At 39.8% G+C, this 22,756-nt stretch overlaps 1 protein-coding gene across 2 annotated transcripts in view; it reads left to right on the forward strand.

Moving 5' to 3' along the window:
- Positions 1-22,756, forward strand: part of MGAT4C (MGAT4 family member C) — a 149,778-nt gene that overhangs the window by 91,075 nt on the left and 35,947 nt on the right. For both annotated transcript variants that reach the window (XM_040344170.1, XM_040344168.1), the window contains one exon: positions 5,139-5,206. The gene's annotated coding sequence lies outside the window, so the exon portion shown is untranslated. The remainder of the gene's footprint in view (positions 1-5,138; positions 5,207-22,756) is intronic.

Here is a 22,756-nt window from a genome sequence, read left to right on the forward strand (position 1 = left end):
GTCAGAATGGGCACACAGGTTTGGCAGAGGTAGCATCTGTAATAGATGAGAGAACACCAAGGGGGTACCAGTCTAAGGGCAGTGAATGAATTGTAAACAAAGAACACATTAATTGCCAACTCAGGGAGTTGGCAATTAATTGGCATGTAATAAGTGGAAGTGATAGTCGCTGGTCCATTTGCTGCTGTATCAGTCCAGGATCCTAAGTAGGGATGAGCCGAACACCCCCCTGTTCAGTTTGCACCAGAACCTACGAACGGACCGAACGTTCGCGTGAACGTAGAACCCCATTGAAGTCTATGGGACTCAAACGTTCAAAAGTGCTAATTTTAAATGCTAATATGCAAGTTATTGTCATAAAACAGGTTTGGGGACCCGGGTCTTGTCCCAGGGAACGTGTATCAATGGAAAAAAAGTTTTAAAAACAGAAGTTTTTTCGGGAGCAGTGATTTTAAAGATGCTTAAAGTGAAAAAAAAAATAGAAAAATTCCTTAAAATATCATACCTGCTGGGTGTCTATAGTATGCCTGTGAAGTGGCACGTGTTTAGAACTGTCCCTGCACAAAATTACATTACTATAAGAAAAAAGTACCGTAATTTAAAACTGCTTGCGGCTTTAATGTAATGTCTGGTCCCTGCAATATGGATGAAAATCATTGAGAAAAATAGCATGGGTTTTCCCCCCTCCCCCCAGGTCATACCAGCCCCTTTGGCCCTATATACTTTGAACAGCAGTATACAGGTGGTGCAAACAAGACAGGGACTGTATGTTTGTTGTTAAGTAGAATCTGTTTGTAATTTTGAACTGGTACTTTTTTAAAGTGTAGCTCCAGCCAAAAAATAAATTTTTAAGCTTTTTGTAAAACACAGATAAGGGTTATCACCCCTGTAACATTTGTTTTGCTGTCTGTGCGCATCTGTCTGTGCCCACCCTGGCTTTGGTCAATTATGGCTCTCCGTCTTTTGCGCACTGTGATTGCCAAAAGCACGTGGGTCATAGTGCATGCTTGGCCAATCATCAGCCAGCAATGCACTGCGATGCCGCAGTGAATTATGGGCCGTGACACGGCACTCGAATTTGGCGCAAACGGCCCATAAAGTTCGTAATTCGACGAACGATCGAACATGCGATGTTCGAGTCGAACGTGAGTTCAACACGAACACAAAGCTCATCCCTAATCCTAAGAATCACTGCTGCAGCCTAAGTAGCTTACAGTTTCCAAAGTAACCAAGCAGAACGTGAGATGCTGTGGATCAGTGAACCACAAACAAAACTGGAAGTGACATTGCGTGCGTGGCTATGCTTTTCGAACATATGAACACATATGAACACATCAGATGAAGTATCTTCTTTATGAGAAATAAGTACTGCCCTTCTATTACTTACTTTTCCAGCAAGACTTTAATTATAGCTTTAACCTCCCTGGCGGTATGATTCTGTCAGAAAAAACATGCTAAAAGCGGTACCATTATTTGCAAGGAAATTTGGCGTTTTATATTGTAGGTCTGTAATTTTTAGAAATAACTCACTTAAATCTGACCAAACAAGATTCTAATAGGCATCCCAGGTATGACATTTTTTTAAAAACAAAATTATAAATTATAATATAATAAATAATTATAAATAATTATAACAAATAATAATATAATTATAATAAAAATTATTCAATAATGTAATCAAATCAAAATCACTGAAATTTGCCCAGTTGCAGAATTGTTGCTGTCATTATTTTTTTTTTTTATGACGAATTTCCCCACAAATCGCTATCGCACAATTCTGCAAGTGATTATAATTTATTATCGCTGTTTTTTAGCTGATCTAAAACTATTTTTGACATAAAGGGACACTTTTGGTTGCTATGGACAATCTACAGTTTGCAGGGAGAAAGAAACGTTTTTATTATATAAAATGACATGCATGACACAGGACAGACCACTAGGGACAAGGGGGGTGTGTTTTTTTTACATACAGTACTGTAATCTATAAGATTACAGTATACTGTATGTAAGGTGTTTGTTTACTTTTTTGAATTTGGCGCCGTTCTCCGTCCCCGTGCGTCGTAACGTCGCAGGGAACGGAGATCGGCGTCACACGGAGGCACTGTGTGAATCGAGCGAGGTCCCGCTCGCTCACACAGCGCGGTGGCATCGCTGGATCCAGGGACAAGGTAAGTAACTTGTGCCTGTGGATCTAGCGAGGCAAGCCCGAGTCTGACTCGGGGTTACCGCTCGCAGCAGGAAAATCTAACCCCGAGTCAGACTCGGGAATACCGCCAGGCAGGTTAAAGGTGTGTGCAAACCCTAACAAGGATTTTCTCTGATTTGCTCCCTTTGTCCTGTTTAATTGAACTATTGAACTTGTTTTGTTAAAAATGGGAGATGGATCTGAACACAACATTCTCTGAGGGCCAACAAAAATCTTGTACTCTTCTTTGCCCACAAATCTTCCCTATAGAAGATTGTTTCCAGTACTTAGAACTGTCACTGCACAAAGTGTCATTTCTGAAAGAAAAACCTGGCCAACCGCAGAAAAAGAGGGGGGACAGAGTGCAGGCCCCCCCTCTCCTGAACCGCACCAGGCCACATGCCTTCAACATGGGGAGGATGTCCTCATGTTGATGGGGACAAGGGCCTCATCCCCACAACCCTTGCCCGGTGGTTGTGGGGGTCTGCGGGCAGGGGGCTTATCAGAATCTGGAAGACCCCTTTAACAAAGGGGACCCCCAGATCCTGGCCCCCCTATGTGAATTGGTAATGGAGTACATTGTACCCCTACCATTTCACGAAGGAAGTGTAAATAGAAGGGGGCATGTGGCCTGGTACGCTTCAGGAGAGGGGGGCCGCACTCTGTCCCCCCTCTTTTCTGCGGCCGGCCAGGTTAACGTGCTCGGATAAGGGGTCTGGTGTGGATTTTTGGGGGAACTCCACGCCATTTTTAAAAAAAAATTGGAGTGGAGTTCCCCTTAAAATCCACACCAGACCTGAAGGGTCTGGAATGGATATTTGGGGGGAACCCCACGTCATTTTTTTTTAAATTGATGGCGGGGTTCCCCTTAATATCCATACCAGACCTGAAGGGCCTGGTAATTGAATTTGGGGGACCCCCACGCTTTTTTTTATGAATGAATCCTCTCTGAATTGCTGTGAGCCGACAATTTATTATAGCCGCAAGTCCGGTTTTAAATGACTTTTTTTCTTTCAGAAATTACACTTTGTGCAGTGACAGTTGTAAGCACGGGAGACATGCACTATTTTACATGCTAACTTTACACCCCCCCATGGTACGAAATTGAAAGGAATATTTCACTTTTATTGTTTCACTTTTAGCATTATTAAATTTGCTGCTCCCAAAAAAAAGGCTGTTTTAAAACTTTTTTTGCATTGATACATGTCCCCTGGGGCAGGACCCAGGTCCCCAAACACTTTTTAGGACAATAACTTTCATATTAGCCTTTAAAATTAGCACTTTATATTTCAAATGTTCGAGCCCCATTGACTTTAACGGGGTTCTTATATACAATGATGGCGCACGCTTAAATAGAGGATGTAGCAAATTTCAAATAAAAGTCCTTTGAGCAAAAAGCTCTGGAGTGAGAGAAACAGTCTTATATTCTGGGAAGCCTTGTATGGGGAGCTGGAGCCGAACTCCAAACATGCAATAGAGAAAACAACAAAACAGGCGCCACTTAGAAAAAATGCAAACTTTAATGAACAAACAGCATCAAAGCACTCACATGGTAGTTACTGTGTACAGGCATCAAGTTGGGGTCCAGAGGACAGTCAGTTTCTCAGCCTCTGTAGTGAAGTCCCTGGAGCAGTAGCTGCTGTGTATTTCGATGATGCACATCTGCTGTATGCTGTGTGGAGAGGCGCAAGTGCCCGTTCATACACCGAAGATTTCCGGGTATGGCGTGCAGTGACCAGATGGAGGGCTGGAGCACACTCTGGGACGCAACACGTGAGGGAGGAACTTGCGCCTCTCCACACAGCATACAGCAGATGTGCATCATCGAAATACACAGCAGCTACTGCTTCAGGGACTTCACTTCAGCGGCTGAGAAACTGACTGTCCAATTCACATAGGGGGGCCAGGATAAGGGGTCTGGTGTGGATTTTTGGGGGAACTCCACGCCATTTTTAAAGAAAAATTGGGGTGGAGTTCCCCTTAAAATCCACACCAGACCTGAAGGGTCTGGAATGGATATTTGGGGGGAACCCAACGTTATTTTTTTTTAAATTGACGGCGGGGTTCCCCTAATATCCATACCAGACCTGAAGGGCCTGGTAATTGAATTTGGGGGGACCCCCACACTTTTTTTTATGAATGAATCCTTTTTTATGAATAAATACATTTGGTGTGTTCGCAAGTTCTGGTGCGAACCGAACAGGGGGGTGTTCGGCTCATCCCTACTCATCATCATGGAAACAGCTCTTCTGCATCGTTGCCCATGCCGTGGTACTCAAAACTGCAAAACATCCCCTCCCCCTTTATGTTATGAGGATGAGAATACAAAGAGATGTTCTGTGGTTCCAATATTTTTTTTGTTCTGGGGTAACAACAGTGCTCCTTCATACATTTAGTGTACATTTTCAGTATAGGACAATACGTGTGTTACTGACAGGACTGACAGTTCAAATAAAAAAAAAAAAAGGCTAAAAAAACTAAACTAAAACCACCACCACATTTAAGGACTTCTACACTGCAATATATTACATTGTTTATGTTCTGTTTTAAATAAACTTTGGGGTTGATTTTCTAAAGGCAAAAAGAATGTTTACTGTGCAGGGGAAGTTGCACTTTGCAAAGGAAATTTGCCCAGAGCTTAGCAAATGAGTGACGTTTTTTCCTTTTATTACTTTCCATAGGGAAATTTCCCCACTTTCAGCTACTGGACCAATTCCCTTGCAAAGGGCACCTCCCTTGCAAAAAGGAAAAGCCCTTTTGCCTTTAGTAAATCAACACCTTTAAGTTTAAAGTTGAGGGTGGATCCATTTAACCATGGCAAACTGTAAATTGTAAGCCATCAAAGCTGTAAACTCTAAACCGGCTAAGCCAGCCTGTAAAATGTTTTTTTTTTTGTTGTATTTTTATTCACCATTTTATTTAATTTTATGTTAATTTCCTTTTTGTATTGTAGGGTGAATGGCTGTGTACAATGAAATACCTTTGCTGAGTACCTGAAAGAACATCCAACTTGCAACAAAGGTAAGATAAAATCCTGTCAGCCTTTGCAATATGTTGTCAATAATTGCTATGACATTTCAACAACAAAATATACGTTTAGCTATTAAATATAAACAGAAGAAAATGTGATATCCTACTGGGTAAAGGAGACAGGTAGAAGATTTACTAGAGAGTAGTTTCTTCTTTAGGATAGATGTCCTGTCCCGCCTGAAATCTGGTAGAATAGAAAACAGATAAAGTATAAGAAAATAGTGCTGCACGATGTTCTCTGAAATCTCTTCAGTCAACCGCGGAGTTAGTATATACAGTAGCTTTGTCACTTTTCAGACAGTATTGGCCTCTACATGGTTTCAACTTGATCTTACTGTCCTTCTCTTGCCTTTGACCTGTCCCTCTTGTTTGAAAAACAAAAAACAAAAAAACAAATAAAGAAAAATGCATGATGGTAGATGGCCCATTTATCCATAGCCTGACATATTATACTTACCTGCTCTGGCCCTGATTCTCCTTTTCTGGGGTCCCTCTGAAATCCTGGCTTCTTCTTTTTTCAATATATCACTAAAGGAAGCTGTTTTCTAGGATGGCACACCTGCAGGCGCAATCCTCAGCCACGCTACCTGCGTCCATAGATAAAAACAACTCGGCTAGGCCCAATCCCCTGCTCGCTCATCACAGGAGTTTACCTGAGCAAAGCCTGTGATGAGCTGGGAGAGCAGCTACAGATAGGAGCTGGACTGACTGAGGGCTCAGGTAAGTATAAGGGGGAATGAGGGTTGTTACTGGTACCGGAACATTTATTTCCTTAATGTGAGGAATGCATAAAGGTAAACAATATTTAGACTTTAGAAGCACTTTAAAAGTATCACTACATGTATACAGTAAATGGGATAGTGACTATCAGACATTCTTATGACTAAATATTTGACCATTTACGCAATACTCACATATGCTCATGTACCAATGATCATGTATCTATGATGAATGGATATCCATTTATTTAATAGTTGTAAACAAACAGCAAAATGATACATTACAACCCTTTCAAAACTGTGTCATTATTCACTGCATTTCAAAAAAACAATTGAATGTTACTAGAAGACTGTTCCATAAATGTTGTGGTCTGACAACAAATTTTGAAAAATGTCTGACTGGTAGGATGACTTTCATCCAATTGTCTTGCCCTGATCTGCACACACAAATATGCAGTCACTTGTCCAAAACAATTGGAATCTGTCATGCTACATTTTCTTATGGGTACTAGCTTTCTTTTGCAGCACTCTTGGTTGTTGGCTTGGTAACAAAATTAGGCTGCTTATGGCTACAACGAGAAACAGTTTTGATTGTCTGTGGCAGGCGATGTGACAGTCTTGGACATTGTGGGGTTGATTAAGTAAAGTCAAATAGGCTGTTTATTTTGCAAGGGAAGTTACACTTTGCAAAGAAAAAAACCCTGAAGCTTAAGCTTCATACATGGATTGAAATGTGGCCGGCTCAGCTGATTAACTCCAGTCAGGTTTTCCCTGCTCAATCAGCACCGCAGGCTAAAGCCAGCAGCAATGATCAGTGTATTCTGATGGCGGGGAAGTCTCCCTTCTGTCACAATACAAAGACCCAGCAGGGAGGATTCTCCCTTTCCACATTAAATGTGTGGAAAGGGGAACTAAAAATGTATTTTTTTCTTTTTGTTCAACCAGCTGGTTGAAAAAACTAAAAAAAATACTCATATTTGGCCAGAATGAGGTGAAACTCTGCTGACTTTCATCTTTCAATCATGTGCAAGTAAAAAAATATTTATTTTTTATTTTTCTTGCATTTGATAAGGTGTTCTTTGCAAAGTGAAATTTCACCATAGTCACTAAGCACTGGGGACAATGTCCTTGCAATGTGCAACTTCCCTTGCATAGTGAACAGTCTATTTGCCTTTAGTAAATTAACCACAATGCGTGACCTGCAATTAGAGAATGGCTACCTCTGAGGCCCCGTACACACGACCGAGTTTCTCGGCAGAATTCAGCCAGAAACTCGATGGGAGACGTATTCTGCCGAGAAAACCGGTCGTGTGTACACTTTTCGCTGAGGAAACCGACGAGGATCTCGTCGGGCCAAAAAGAGAACATGTTCTCTATTTCCTCGTTAGTCAATGGGAAAAGTTGGCTCGCCGAGATCCTCGGCGACTTTACAAGGAACTCGACGAGCAAAACGATGTGTTTTGCCAGTCGAGTTTCTCGGACGTGTGTACGGGGCCTGAGATTCAAAGCAACTTCTAACCTTGGTTCAGCACTTGTCACAGATTCCTCAAACCATTTGGTTGTTTGAAGTGATTGTAAATTTTGATTTCACAAAAATAACAAAACTACCTCTGTAATATCGATTACTTATTTTTTAATAAAATATTAATTTATTACCACATAGAAATATACAGTCTTTAAGAAGATGGCAGTCATTTATTGTCTTCAATTCTCTTGAATTACTAATTAAAGTATCTTTACTACTGAGCAAGTGCTACTTGAACAATGCATGAACCTCTTTTCTCCCCTTGGAAAATGATTTAATTACATTTGTCCAGTTCAGCACTCAGATTCTGTGTTCTAATGATAGATTAGATAGTCTGCTGTAGGAAACAGCTCCACTAGGATTCTGTGCCTCACAGTTATCTTCAGAATGATGATAGAAAATCCAATAAACAGGATTTTAAGTAGAAATGTGAAAGTGATCTACTCATAATGTATACTTATGAGCAGACAGTTATTAATGTTATCAGCTACAAAATACCCACTCTCTTCAGTTTAAATTAAATCATTCTGTGTATAATGAATACTTTACGCTTTGCTAGTAGTTTTCAGTACAGAAACTTACTCTCCCAGGAATGAAGTGTGAGATGAAAAACAAATCAGAAAAAAAATAACTTGGGGGAAAAAACAAGAACATCATTAATAGAAAACAGCTGTAATTATTTAGGAGGGAAAGTTCGGCTTTCGAATTGTTCATAAGTGATCCAGATTTTATATCAATAAACATAGATTTATAAAATAATAACAGGATATAGCAACATTATAACAGTATAACACAGGCTCATGTTCTGTTGAAAAACATATAACAAATATAGGATAAGTAAAAAATACTAATTATTTTATAAATTGTTTGCATAGGGTGTATTTAGGGAATAATGAGTGTGTTATAGAACTGAAACCTATGATTAAGTCATACATGAAATAAAACTGGAGCTTTTTCCTACAGCAGACTATCCAAGATGCTCATTAAAATATCTTGCCATTTGTCATGATCAGGCGTCAGGCTCAGAGGCCAATAGCTATAGCAGTGGCAGGACAGGTATTCAGGCAGTCAATTCTGGCAGATAATACAGGCTCCCCTGAGGTGCGGAGTCTAAGTACTAACTGGTTTTCACCAGAGCTCCTGATGGTGGAGATGGATTTAGCTGCAAGCTAGTACCAGGTCGCAGTCCTCAAGTTTACCCCACCAGGGCGTGAGCAAGCCGGGGTACAGTAGCGCATGAGCAGACAAGGATGAAACAGCAGCGTGGTCAGTAAACAAGCCAAGGGATCAATCATGAGTGGCTGCAGGTTGGGATCAGGCAGAAGAGTAGTCAAAGAACAAGCCGAGGGTCAAACACGGGTGGTTGCAGATTGGGATCAGGCAGAAGAGTAGTCCAGGAACAGGCTGAGGGTCAAACATGGGTGGTTGCAGGTACAAATGGCAGCAGAGCAGACAAATCGCAAGGCACTGGCTGGGAAGGCACAATAACCTGGCAATGGGGAAATGCTGAGACAAGGCTTTTATAGGAAGTTCATGGGAGGAGCAAGGGGTTCAAGGTTCAACAACAATCAAGACACAAGGCAGAGTATTCCAATGGATCAGGTAGGTTTGTCCAGCAGATCAGACAGGGAGCTGTCCAGCATCCCAGATAGCTCAATGGGAAGTGTTAATGCCAGACACAGAAGAGGTCCCAGGTTTAAGGCCAGGTCCTGACACCATTAATCCATATGATAGCAAATGTAATACTTTTTTTTTTAAACAAAGTTCGCCAAAATGGTCAATGTTGATCCCAATGGTATCCATAAAATGACAAGGGGTTAAACGGATCATTAAATATATGGGGGGGGGCAATAGGTAGTTAATAAATTATAGAAGGTCATTTGGGGACAATTAGACCTTTTGAGGTCTTTGTAGAGCTTTATCCCATACTCTAGTCCTGAAGGTGCGCCAGCTAGCAGTAAGACAGTGTTACCCAGGGTTGTGTGATCAACAGCTAGAGCCTTGGGTCTCTATCAGCTGTATGATTTTATTGGCCTTGTTTGCCAGCGTACTCTGTATTGTGTGTCTGTGGCTTTCCACCCTCTCTCTCCATGGAAGGATATACGTACATTTTAATTTCCAATGCTGCATGTACTCCCCCAACTCAAACCCTGTTGGAGTGCCAGTGAGTTCACCCACCTCAAATTTTGTTGCAGAGTCAATGAAAGTGAAAGTGAAAGTAGTGGTGTCAAACAGCTGATTGCTGTGAGCATTTATCAGAAGGAAATTCATGAGAACTTTATTATTATTATTTTTTTATTATTATTAATAGTATTAGTGTTTAAAGTAGTCATTATTAAGGTGATGTACTATAATAAATGTTTAAGGGTCTAAGAACAATTTGAAAGTTTATGAAGGGTTGATGAACCAAACTGTTTGAGGACCAAATATGTCTGAAAGAAAATCCTGAGCAAAGGAGCAGGCAGACAAAAAAGATTATAGCAAGAGAGAATAGAGGAGAGGTTTGTTAGTTTACTATAATATTCTCTGAATTTAATTGTATCTCTGATTGTTTGCAAGTGTATTATTCTTTGAAATGTTAATATCCATGGGACTAAACGAACCATTCTTACTACTGTATGTTCTGGTATAATGCATATTATCATAAGGCTCACCTGTCATGGAAAGCTATAACATTTGCCAAGAAATGCTCTGAATAAATATAAAAAGCTTCCCCTTTCTCTTTATAATCTTATTGAATACATACAATATGGGCATTATGTTACAGAGTCAAACCTGTTTGTCTTTTGTCAGATCTTTCCAGGAAAAATATATTTTCCTATAGCTATATGAAGAAACTACATGAAATAAAACAAAAAGTGGTAGATAAGTATTGTAAATCATATGTATTTTGTGGAATACAACAGTATTTGAAATTAAAGTAAGGTATGCAAAAAGGCTATAGCTATAAGCAATATATTTGGTTTATTAGTGACTGAATTAAAGTATTCAGCAGGAAATGTTAACAATTTTAGAGTTTCTCATATATTTTAATTTTAACCGCTTGCCGACCAGCCGCCATCATTATACTGTGGCAAGGTGGCACGATCCCGCAAATCGCCATAGGAGCACGTCGGCTGGAAAACATGTTTTTGTGGGAAAGTGTTCCTGTTGCTCAGTGGGGGAGCTAATCAGTGGGTCCAGTGGACTCAATGTCCCCCGGCCACCCCCGATCGTTCCCCACAGTGACAAAATGGGTATCTGCCTGTGTAAACACAGGCAAATCTCTGTTCTGACAGGGGAGGTCACACAGATCCTGTCTTTCTGCTAAGCATGAAGATTGATCTTTGTGTTTCCCCAGTCACACAGTCCCCCATTCAGTTAGAAAACACCTGCATGGAACACATCACATCATTCAGCACATGCCAGTGCATTCGTAGGTTCCCTCGGCTTTGTTTGTCACCCCATCTACCAACATATGATTCGTTCGTAGACCCGAGCCGCCAAGTCGATGTCAGTCGTTGCCCGACATTACTCGGCACATGCGACGCTGGTTGCAGGTTTCACAGTCTATGGGGTTGGAGCCAGCAGGAATTGATTGCACGGGGACTGTGGCTCATTGAGGTGGTAATTAGCCCACCTGGTGCCTCCTCTGCATTCGATTGGCCTCAGAGGCTGCGTGGTTTGTATTCAGTTTGGAGGGGTGATGTTACAACCCAAAGAGCCGTACACACTATGCACCTTTGTTTTCTGATTTCAGCTTTCTGATAAGGCTACTTCCTTGTAACCGTTGGAAGCACGTCTCCAGTGGCACGCAATCCAACCACTCATCGACTACAGTGGCACATCGGCCACTCACCATTTTCTGTCTGTCATTTCTCATTTAGGTCAGTCGACTTCAGGTTGTTCTATCCTGCACCAGGTTGGACGCCATTTAAAAAAAAGAATGTAACATTCCTACTTAGGCCATACCAGACTTCAGCTTCACACCCCAGTACGCCCGGGGCTCTGGTTCACAGGTTTGTGCCAAGCACAGATGGGTACCCAAGCTATCGTTAACCCGGCCAGTCACCACCTGGCTCACCTCAGTTGCCACTCACTCTTGAGTTTTCTAAATTGCAGGTTTGGAGCGTGGCAGCATGCAGTCCCTCAGGGGAGGGACCATCCCCAAGCTCACATCAGAGACGTGGCATAGGGGCGTTCCCTACCCCACCACAGCCAGGAAAGCAGAGCTCTTCAGGATGCTCTTCCCACCACCAGCGGCAGCTGACCCTGGCACCCAGCAGGCTTCCCTCAGTCCAATCCAGTCGCACTGATGGCACAACAGTTCGTCTCCTTGGCACCACGTCCCGGTTCTATCTATGACGCAGCTTACTACAGTTTGGTTTCTATCGTTATACATCTGTTAGACTATCTAATTTCTTCCAAGGAGTTTTCTTTTGGGTATGCATCAGTCGACCCAGCTATTCAAGCCATTATTAGCATAAGCACGGGCGCATGGCTGTGCAAAGTAGACATTTCAATAGCGTCTAAATTACTGCCCATGTTTATTCCTTTAGCTCTGTCTACTCAGGTAGTCACGGATGCCACAGCCTACACAGTCTTCACTGCAATTTTTTGGTCATCACTGGTTCGCAAGACCATGGCCACCAGAAATCCTTCTAAATCCCTGGTTTTGGTCAGTAATCCTCACTCTTCGGACTATATCCCAGTGTAGCAGCTGTTCAGGTCTGGGACCATACCTGGACAGGACAAATGGTGGCTTTGCCACAGACAACCAGGCCACAGCCAAAACTGCAAACAAAGGCAGGTCCAAGGCGCTCGCCATAATTTCCTTCCTACGCAGGCTGGTGCAGTTGTCCCTGCAGCATCAATTTAATGTTCATGGCATTTGTGTCCCGGGTAATTACAATGTTGCAGCAGAGGCACTGTCCTGCTTTTAATTTACTACATTCATCAAGAATACATTTTGGCATCCCTACTTTATTAGTAAGATGCTGTACCTAAAATCTTTCAATATGGTGCAGTCATCAGGCTGTACAAGTGACAGTTACCCAATATTATCTCTTCTAGCTAAGCAGACAAAAATGAAATGTGCATTAGAGATGGGCCCAACAACCCCCTGTTTAGTTTGCGGCAGAACGTTCGAACATTGCAAAAGTTCGGAACCCCATTGAAGTCTATGGGACCCGAACTGGAAAAAACGAAAAGTCACTATTTTGAAGGCTTATATGTAAGTAATTGGGCATACAATGATTATGGGGGTCCGGGTACTGCCCTGGGGGTCATGTATCAATGAAAAAAAAGGTTTGCAAAAAACATCATTTTTAAATGAGCAGTGATGCTTTGTAAAGTCTTGATTTTTTTTTCTATAAAAATAACAACCATGTTCTAATTACCTCCTCTGTGCAGTGAATGTGCACAGAGCAGACCTGATCCTCCTTTTCTCGGGTCCCTCTTAGCTGCTCCTGGACTCCCCTCCTGGTCATAGTTCCAAGTATCCATTCAGACACAGAGCTGCGGTTCGGCCCTGCCCCTTCACTCTCCTGATTGGCTAACTGACTTTGACAGCAGCATGAGCCAATGGCTATGCTGCTGTGTATCAGCCAATCAGGAGGGAGCATCCTGGATGGCCAAGACACTTGTGGACATTGCTGGACAGAGATGGGGCTAAGGTAAGTATTGGGGGGGGGGCTGCTGCACATAGAAGGCTTTTTATCTTTTTGCATAGTATGCATTAAGATAAAAAAATTCTGACTTTACAACTCCTTTAAAGTGAAATGATCAAAAATGAATGTTGCACATCTGTAGCATGTATAGACCCTGCTGCAGCAATAATGACATTTATAAAGCCAAAAATATTTTTCATTCAAGCTTTATTTTTATAAACAACAACTTGGGGAGACAATATGTATGATGAGGCCACAATGTAGTACACAGTGATTTTTGGGATAAATTCTGGTGTCTCTTTTGTAATCTTTGGATAGAATTAACAGGTGCAGAAAAAATTGCCTTTGGGTGTTGGCGGTACTTTCACACCTTAACCCTAGTGAGCTAATCTTGATGAAAGCAAGAATTTGGTATTGCCAGGCTTTGATATTGCCAGGCTGTCTGGTAAGGATAGCACTACCTGGAGACCTGGAACTCCTCAGATCACATCCACCTTGGAAGCCGGCAGGACAAGACATGATTATTGCACTTTTAGCAACTTTGCTGCTTGTGATTTTTTTCCCTAGTGTAGATAGCATGAGCCTTAGCATTCATGTGTTTATCAGCATGTTCATTTGCACACCACCATTTCCAAAGGTAGGAAAATCTTTATTATAATTGTGATTCATTTTGTTAAGTATGTCAATTAGTATTTGCTTAATCATATTTTAGAACTTTCTGGTAGTCAACTTTTTATTTGAAAATAGTGTTGGAATAATAGATGCCCCCATGTATTGGACCTATGTGAAGGAGGGCATAAATAAACACCCTTACTGATTCTTAGAAAGTATCTTATTGTAAGCTGATTTGCACTAACACAACTGCATGACAGAAGTATTTAAAGTGATCGTAAAGTCTTGTTTAAAAATGTAAATAAAAAATAACAAACATGTTATACTTACCTGCCCTGTTGCAGTGGTTTTGCACATAGCAGCTCGGATCCTGCTCTTCTCAGGTCCCTCTTCTCTGCTGCTGACTCCTCTCTCCTATCAAGTGCCCCCACAGCTAACAGCTTGCTATGGGGGCACCTGAGCTGAGTCACAGCTCCATGTGTCCATTTAAACACAAAGCCCTGACCCGGGTCGTCCCCTCTTTACCCTGATTGACTAACTGACCTTGACAGACACGGGAGCCAATGGCGCCGCTGCTGTGTCTTAGCCAATCAAGAGGAGAGTCCCGGACATCTAAGACACTCGTGGCCATCTCTGGAGAGAGACGGGGCTCAGGTAAGTAAATAGGGGGTGCTGGGAAGGCTGCTACACACAGAAGGCTTTTTATCTTAATGCATAGAATGCATTAAGATAAAAAAAAAACTTCTGCCTTTACAACTCCTAAAATGGTAATCAATTTGCCATGAACCTCAGCACTCATTATTCCGTAACTAAAAAGTAACCCGATCACATACATGCAATTTAAACACATTTTAATTAATAAAAAAAAAGCATTTCTGTATAAGAGCCACAGCAATAAAATGTTACCTCAAATAACAGTTTCACAAAAGAGTGCTGAAAGTGCAGCTGATAAATAGTAGACATGAATGAACTAAATGTCATTATGATTGCCCAGTTACATGATATATCCTAAAATTATTTCCATTTTCAGACAGCATGTGTGCTGTGTTCATTCCTTAACAATGTCCCTTGTCCAAGTCTATGATACCAATCTCTGCTTCTATTATTCTACTGTCATTTAGATTAGAGTTTGCCAATAGAAATGAGCTGATATTAGGCTTTTATTTTTTTATGTTCCCGCAGAGATTTTGTTGCTATCTTTTGTATACTTTTAAAACGTATTCTAGTCTAATTTAATTATTGGCCTAGGATAATAGGATTACATATGGATGACATGACATTTCAAAGTGACATGTTTAGCTGTTGTTGGATATCTAGTTGACAATTTCATTTCTGTGTTGTAATCGTTTCTGATAAATTAAAAGACGGTTTTATTTTTAAAAACCATGTAAAATATCCGAGTTAATTACATTTTTGCAAATGTTAATTAATAAAAGAAAAACTAAAGTCAATAATGGAATGTTGTACTCCATGAGAACACATGCCTACTGATATTTATCAAAATTAAAAAAAAAATAAACTGTATCGCTGTAAAGAAAATTGGTATTTAAGACATCAAGCTTTTAAAAGCAGAGTCTAGGGAGACACTTGAAAGAATATCTGTTTAATGCGTTTTCCACAGGGTTTTTTCATGCCGAATGATATTTACAGTGTGAACAAATAATAATCTGTATCTTTTGTTTTGGATGTACCATAGGTCCAAATAGAGTTGCTGCCTCTCTGCAGACTTGCAAGTAGATGGTGTCTCCATTAGGCATGAGTCGTATGCCAGGCTTGATAAATCAGCAAAGAGCACATATGATCTCAAGTCTGCCTAATTTAGGGAGAAAGGAGGTCATTATTGGGAATTTATACAGTATAGGATGAAGAGGTCAAGAGGTGGTAGTTAGCCCCAGCTTTATTAAATGTAGAGGGTACCAATTTTTATACTGAGGTGGTGGCATCTTATCTGGTATCTCATGACACAGAAAGAACATCTAAAGAGAGAATGAATCAGACTTTTAAGTTGACCCTTGTGTACTGAATTAAAATATATTTTTTTTATTATACATAAATACAATGGATAGATACAATTAATAATAATGTTTTGAAGCCTATTTCAAATGCTGCTTCTTTAGGAGTATTATAGTGATCTAGCTATAATAATCACAAATGCATGTTATATCATGTTTGATTTATTAATTGTATAGTTATAGTTTAAATTATTTTAAACAGGGGTAAATGTATTATTGTTCATACTAATAAGCCCTCATTTATTAAAATTTATAACTATTCCTTAAACTGACCAATAATGTGCTTGTGACTAGCATACAGAAAATTTAATTACTACTGACTTTGGGCTTTATATGGTAATTTTCTCTATTTTTACTGATTGTAACTAAGGAATAGGACCTGGTTGTCAGTTAAAGGTTTCTATAAATGTGGACTAATGCCGCGTACGCACGATCGGTCAATCCGATGAGAACGGTCTGATGGACCGTTTTCATCAGACCAAACCGATCGTGTGTAGGCCCCATCGGTTATTTATCCATCGGTTAAAACATATCATCTTCGAATAATGATTTATTAGAAAACTTTGAGATTTAAGTCAAGTAACAAGAGTTAGTACAAATACAAAGGGTTATTTTTTTCTGCAGATTGCCCCATTTATCTTGACAAAAATAAAAATAAATTTGATTACGACACATCATGAAATTATTTTTCAAATTAAATTAGGATTTTAGTAAAATCTGCATATGTGGTTTTTAAAAGCTTCCACTACAGTCTGCTGGCCTCCTCCTGATAATCAAGGTCCCTCAGGCTCACTCGACCAGCAACAATCCACAGTGGTATCGTTCCAACAAAAACGCAGGAGAGAGCATATAGTGTGATACTGCTATTTATTTTGAAAATTTTAAAATCATTACACTTACATCAAAGAAGATAAAATCATCTAGAGATTGGCGTCCACACGCTTTCACAGATAGCTTAATGCATTTCGCCCCTCCCACTGGGTGTCATCAGAAGCTTATGGGATCTGTGTTGTGGCTGCCTTTTATACTTAAAACCCCCCCTACTACACCCTGTAACTCCCACTACTCACATTAATGTCGCAGTTCAAAAAACTATCTACTCCCCAGCAGTTTCCTGTTTCATATGAACTTTTATATGCAAATTCCACTTGGTATTTTTTAGGACATCACATAGCACTTATTGGTTGTCATAATTTCTTATTGTTTATGTATTACATTTTTCACTTACATTTTAAGTATAGCACTTTACAGATTTGTTATTGTTAGTGATTCTGAAGAGCACGGTAAACACATAAGTTATAATCACTATATTTAAATCCACACAATAAAGAAATGCATGTATTGTAACAAGGTGTTTTCAGTTGCTTACTCTTCATAGATGTTTAGCTTTAAAGTACAACTGAACAGTGATTTAATTTATGACCCTTAAACTTTCAGGAGAATAAATAACAATTGTAGTTCCCGAAGCTCATGAAATATTTATCACCCTATAGAAGCAGTTACATAAACAGTGGTCCTGCAGCAAATGGGTTATAGGGAAGATGAAGATGCTGGTTTATAGTCTAATAATTGTTTTGTGGAAGAAGAGAATGAGTGAAGTAGTAAGGTGGGTTGGAGATAGTACAGAAATCAATTAAAATGTTCACTTTTGAGTTTTTACAAAAATAACTGCAGTTGCCCCTTGAACCCTTGCCAATGGACTGTTTCAGTGCAGCTTGAAAGTAACTCTAAATGTACCCAGTGCAAGACAGCATTTATTCCCTTTTGAAAACAACAGTAGAATCAGATCGTATCCATGTAATTGAATGTTACTTTAATGTTACCCATCAAATGATAACTACTTTTAAAAAACTTTGCTTGAATGGATCCAGGAAAATGGAGATTAAACAAAAAGGCTATTTATAACCAGAACTGTCTTTTCAGCAAGGATGCTGGCAATCAGCAGCACACGATATTTCATAATGGACTCTGGTGGCAAACCATCTTAATCAGATTCAGCATAATGCAGAGTAAACAATAATTTGGGACTCCAGCTGCCTTCAAGTGGTTAAAATGATTTTTTTTTATTAAAAATAGCAACATTTTTATACCTTTTCTGTGCAGTGGTTTTGCGCAGAGCAGGCCTTATCCTCCTTTACTCGGCTACCTCTTTTGTGCTCCTAGCCTCTCCCTCCTGTTGAGTGCCTCCACAGCAAGCAGCTTGCTATGGGGGCACCCGAGCCACAGCTCCCCGTGTCCATTCAGACATGGAGCCGTGGCCAGGCCCCATCCCCTTTCTCTTCTCATTGACTGACTTTGATTGACAGCAGCAGGAGCCAATGGCGCCATGATGCTTTCTCAGCTAATGAGGAGGGGAGTCCCAGGCAGCCGAGACACTCCTGCAACATCGCTGAATCTAGATGGGCTCAGGTAAATGTTAGGGGGGCTGAGGGCGGCTGCTCCACACAGAAGGCTTTTTACCTTAATCCATGAAATGCTTTAAGATAAAAAAACATCTGCCTTTACACTTTAAGAAAATGTCATGGATAAAGACGAGAACCAAGGCATGAGCAGATGAGAGGCCAGGACATGGAATGAAAATAGAAATTTGGAAAAATTATCAATGACCCAAAATATGGTATTGTTCTTTGAAGGTGGAGATCTATAATAAAGTCCCTGATTTTCAGGGTTTGGAACAGCTAAGGTCATCAAAACTATCAGGGGCTCTAGTAGAGGACTTGGACTGAGCACATACCATATGTGACAAGCTTTATCATATTTTTGAACATCAGAACAAAGAGTAGGCCACCTATAATGGTAGATGTTAGGAATGAGGGAACTAGGAAACCCTAAATGACCAGTTCCTTTGGAATCATGCCCCTAATTTTGAATTTTATGCCTCAAATCAACTGCGACAGATGTCTTACCCAAAGGCATCTATGACTTCTGAGTGGCTAAAAGAGCAATGCAGGATGTGGAAATAATCAATTCATGTTTGAGATGGACTCCACATTCTGTGCTTTCAGTATCTAGAGAGTGTGGCAGCCTAACAGTTGAAGGAATTGAGTTTGTAGGTGATAGTAAAATTAAAACTAGAAAAGAAAAGACTCCACCTGGCCAGTTTGAGATTTAGCCGTATGGCATTCTGCAAATGCTGTAAATTTTTGTGGTCAGTAAAAATAATATAGGCTGTTGGGAACAACAAGAAAAAAAGAAAGAGGACTACAAGAAAAATAATGCAAGTTATATTTTGGAGTAGCTTATTATCCCTAATATCGTAATTGTTCTCTGCTGGGCACACAGATCAATTTTTTCTTCAAAAGTTGATCTTACTCCTACCAAAGAGGTGGCTACTTCAATCAATAAAGGTTCCAAAATATTGCATCTTAAAAGAAGGGGGCCCAAAACACTCCTAAAATGCAGAGACACAGCTACACTGCATACTGCCTGGGGGACTTTCAACGGTAGGAGAGGGGCAACTGAGAGAGAGACATGGAACCTAGAGAATTCTTAAACCACTTCCCTACCACTGTATTGTCATATGATCGCCACAGGAACCCTTCGTCCCTCCGGGTGGCCATTATATGACGTCCTGGGATTCCCTGCATTGTGGAGAGCGTGCGCCGCATCACTGGGGACCCCTGATGCGTGTGTCCGGCAGCCGCAATGTCCACCGGGCACCCGTGATTGCTCATCATAAATCAGGGAAATGGATCTGTGTGTGTAAACACACAGATCCACATCCTGTCAGGTGAGAAGAGAACAATGTGTTCCCATTACAGAGGAACATCGATCCGTCTCCTCTCCTTGTGAGTCTCCTCCCCCTACAGTTAGAATCACTCCCTAGGTAACATATTTAACCCCTTGATCGCCCCCTAGTGTTAACCCCTTCCCTGCCAGTCACATTTATACAGTAATCAATGCATTTTTATAGCACTGATCGCTGTATAAATGTGAATGGTCCCAAAATAGTGTCAAAAGTGTCCAATATGTCCGCCGCAATGTGGCACTCCCAATAAAAATTGCAGATCGCCACCATTACTAGTAAAAAATTTAAAACAATTAAAATGCCATAATTCTATCCCCTATTTTTTTTAACGCTATAACTTTTGAGCAATCCAATCAATATAAGCTTATTGCGATTTTTTATTTTTATTTTAATTGGGGCATTTATTATAGAAAAAGGTAATAAATATTGCGTTTTTTTTTTAATTGTCAGTCTTTTTTTGTTTATAGTGCAAAAAATAAAAACCGCTGAGGTGATCAAATACCACCAAAAGAAAGCTCTATTTTTTAGGGGAAAAAATGATCAAAACTTAATTTGGGTACAACGTCGCATGACTGTACAATTCGCATTCAAAATGTGACAGCGTTGATAGCTGAAAATTGGCCTGGGCATGAAGGGGGTGAAAATGCCCGGTATTGAAGCGGTTAAGGAAGGTATTATGTAGCTTTTCACTTTCAGATTAATTAAACGTTAAGTTCACATTAAAAAAAACACCAATTTTAAGTTAAACTCAAGTGCAATAAATACTATTTGTATTTTTTTTTTTTATAAGTAGGAAAGATAAATTAAATTGTTTGGGTAAACATGTCTTTGTACTGTAACAAATGTATTTATGTCTGTGTTATAGGATGGCAGAAAAATAGCCATGCAACCTCCTTGAGTGTTCATATCTCGTGTCCCTAGTCCAGCTGCGATGGAAAATTAATAGCTATGTTGTTGAACCTTCTGTAGTGACAGTAAAATATGTGTCACCAGGATATGTCAGCAGAGTATTGTGGAAAGAAAAGGATGGCATGAAAAAGTATTAAGGCCTTAAGAGGGGAATCCTTGCAATGTATTTCATTTTTACTGCCGTGAAAAGTATACAGATATAGAAACTGTAAAACAATGGCAAAAAAAAAAATTACAAAGAAGACTTTTGTTTTTTCATCTAAAGAAACATAAACGGAGGTAATTGGTTTGTCTCAGTATATTGCAGTTCATGTAAAGAAACAATAAATTAAAAGACACTCCAATGTTTACAATAAAAATGAATTTAGCCTAGAATTTCAGCTATACAGTAGACATATGACATGATTTGAAATACCATCCTTCTTCTTCCATCACTAATTAGCAGTCCAATGTAGTACATTTTCTCAGTCCATACCAATATTTATTGATCTTATTTATCATGCAGTATCATTGTTATCATCTTTTGAGTTTTTATCCTTATCTGAATACATATCATAATATTATACCATCAAACATAAATATAACATGTGTTTGCTACATTTAAAACAAAGAAAACAAAAAAAATCTCTCTCTACAGTGTGTAAATATATATATATATATATATATATATATATATATATATATATATATATATATATATATATATATATATATATACTGTACATATGCATCTGTATAGCAGGGATCTCATCACAAATTGTAATAATCCTATTTTTGAAGTGGTTGGCGATCTACAGTATATATTGGTGTGTGTATTTTATATCTGCCTGGAGTTCGGCTTTAAATCTCATGAGGACAGAAATGTATTTCATGCTCTAACACTGTGTCTCCTTAGCCACATCTATGCGCATTAACAAAACAATTGAATCTTCTGGGCCTTCTATTTATACTTTACAACAGAAAACTGGGAAGAATGTCAATACCGATTTGTCTCTAAATATTGCAGATAATTCAAAATGGCAGCACCTAATGTAACTTTTGTATTACATCATATCATTAATCTAGACACTAATAACACTTGGCAAAAGCATGATTCGTTATCTAACCTGTGACTGCTGCATATCCTTAAGGTCTGCTTCTCATGACATATTACCTTTACAGAATGAAGGTCACATTTTAATGATGTGCCCTTCTAGGTCCTTTTAATTGTTTTTCTCCCATAACCACAACCTTATAGTCTTGTAGTTCTATATATTTATTGTAATACAAATAAGTGAACTCTACATGTGATAATACTTTTCAATACAACAAGTAAATTTTGCGCAAAAGGCCAGTATAGTATATATCAGAGCAGCATAAACAGCATATAGTGCATGGAGCAAATGTCAGAAGACAAAAGTGTTCAAGCAGTTGATACAGTGATATTGGTTGTGGAGGTCTGAGATGTGGTAAGTATTGATGGGAGTATGCTCTCAGGGCTGCCGTCAGTGGGGAACAGAAACCATGTTCCAAAATCTGGAAGGACAAGCAAGGGAAGAGGTGCCTCTGGGTGCAATACTTTAACACAATTTTTATTTTTTTAAAAAGCATAGATTAAAAACCACTCACATTTTGGTGGTGAAAAAAGGCATGTAACAAGGTTTCCCAAAAGGGGGGAGAGGTGGATGTCATCCGGTGCGTCGTGCCGCACTCTTTTTTCGAGCTTGAAAAAGGAGTGCGGCAGCCGTGTCATTCGCTGCCTGTCCACTCAGAAACGCGTTGCTTGCCCGATGACGTCATCATCCATCACCCGCCAGTCCATCCGCGCCTCGAGTGCCTGACGAGATCCATCCACCGCAGCCACCCCTCACCACCAGCGGCAGGAAGATCCTTATCTCCTCTCACTCTACAGTACCACAGCAGGGACTAGATGAGACACGACGCACCGGATGACATCCACCTCTCCCCCCTTTTGGGAAACCTTGTTACATGCCTGCTTTTCACCACCAAAATGTGAGTAGTTTTTAATCTATGCTTTTAAAAAAAATAAAAATGGTGTTAAAGTATTGCACCCAGAGGCGATAATACTTTTCAGTTTGGTTATGTCTTGAACTAGTCATGAGCATGAATAGAACATAAGGAAAGTCTTTGTTCTATATGTCTGAATCATAGTTACAGTAGGCTAGGCTGAGATTGACATTGGATAGACATTGGACTGACAAAAATCTTCTTTGATATGCTTACCCTAATACCAGTATGCTTAAAAAATATATGACATATTCTGCAAAAAGTATAGAATGAACTTTCACCCCAAACTAAGATATAGACAGTTTACAATTTTTTATAAGATTCCATAAAAATTTTGGGAACTGTTGACAGGGTAAAAAAA

This window comes from Rana temporaria, chromosome 3 (genome assembly GCF_905171775.1).
Source record: "Rana temporaria chromosome 3, aRanTem1.1, whole genome shotgun sequence".
NCBI lineage: Eukaryota > Metazoa > Chordata > Amphibia > Anura > Ranidae > Rana > Rana temporaria.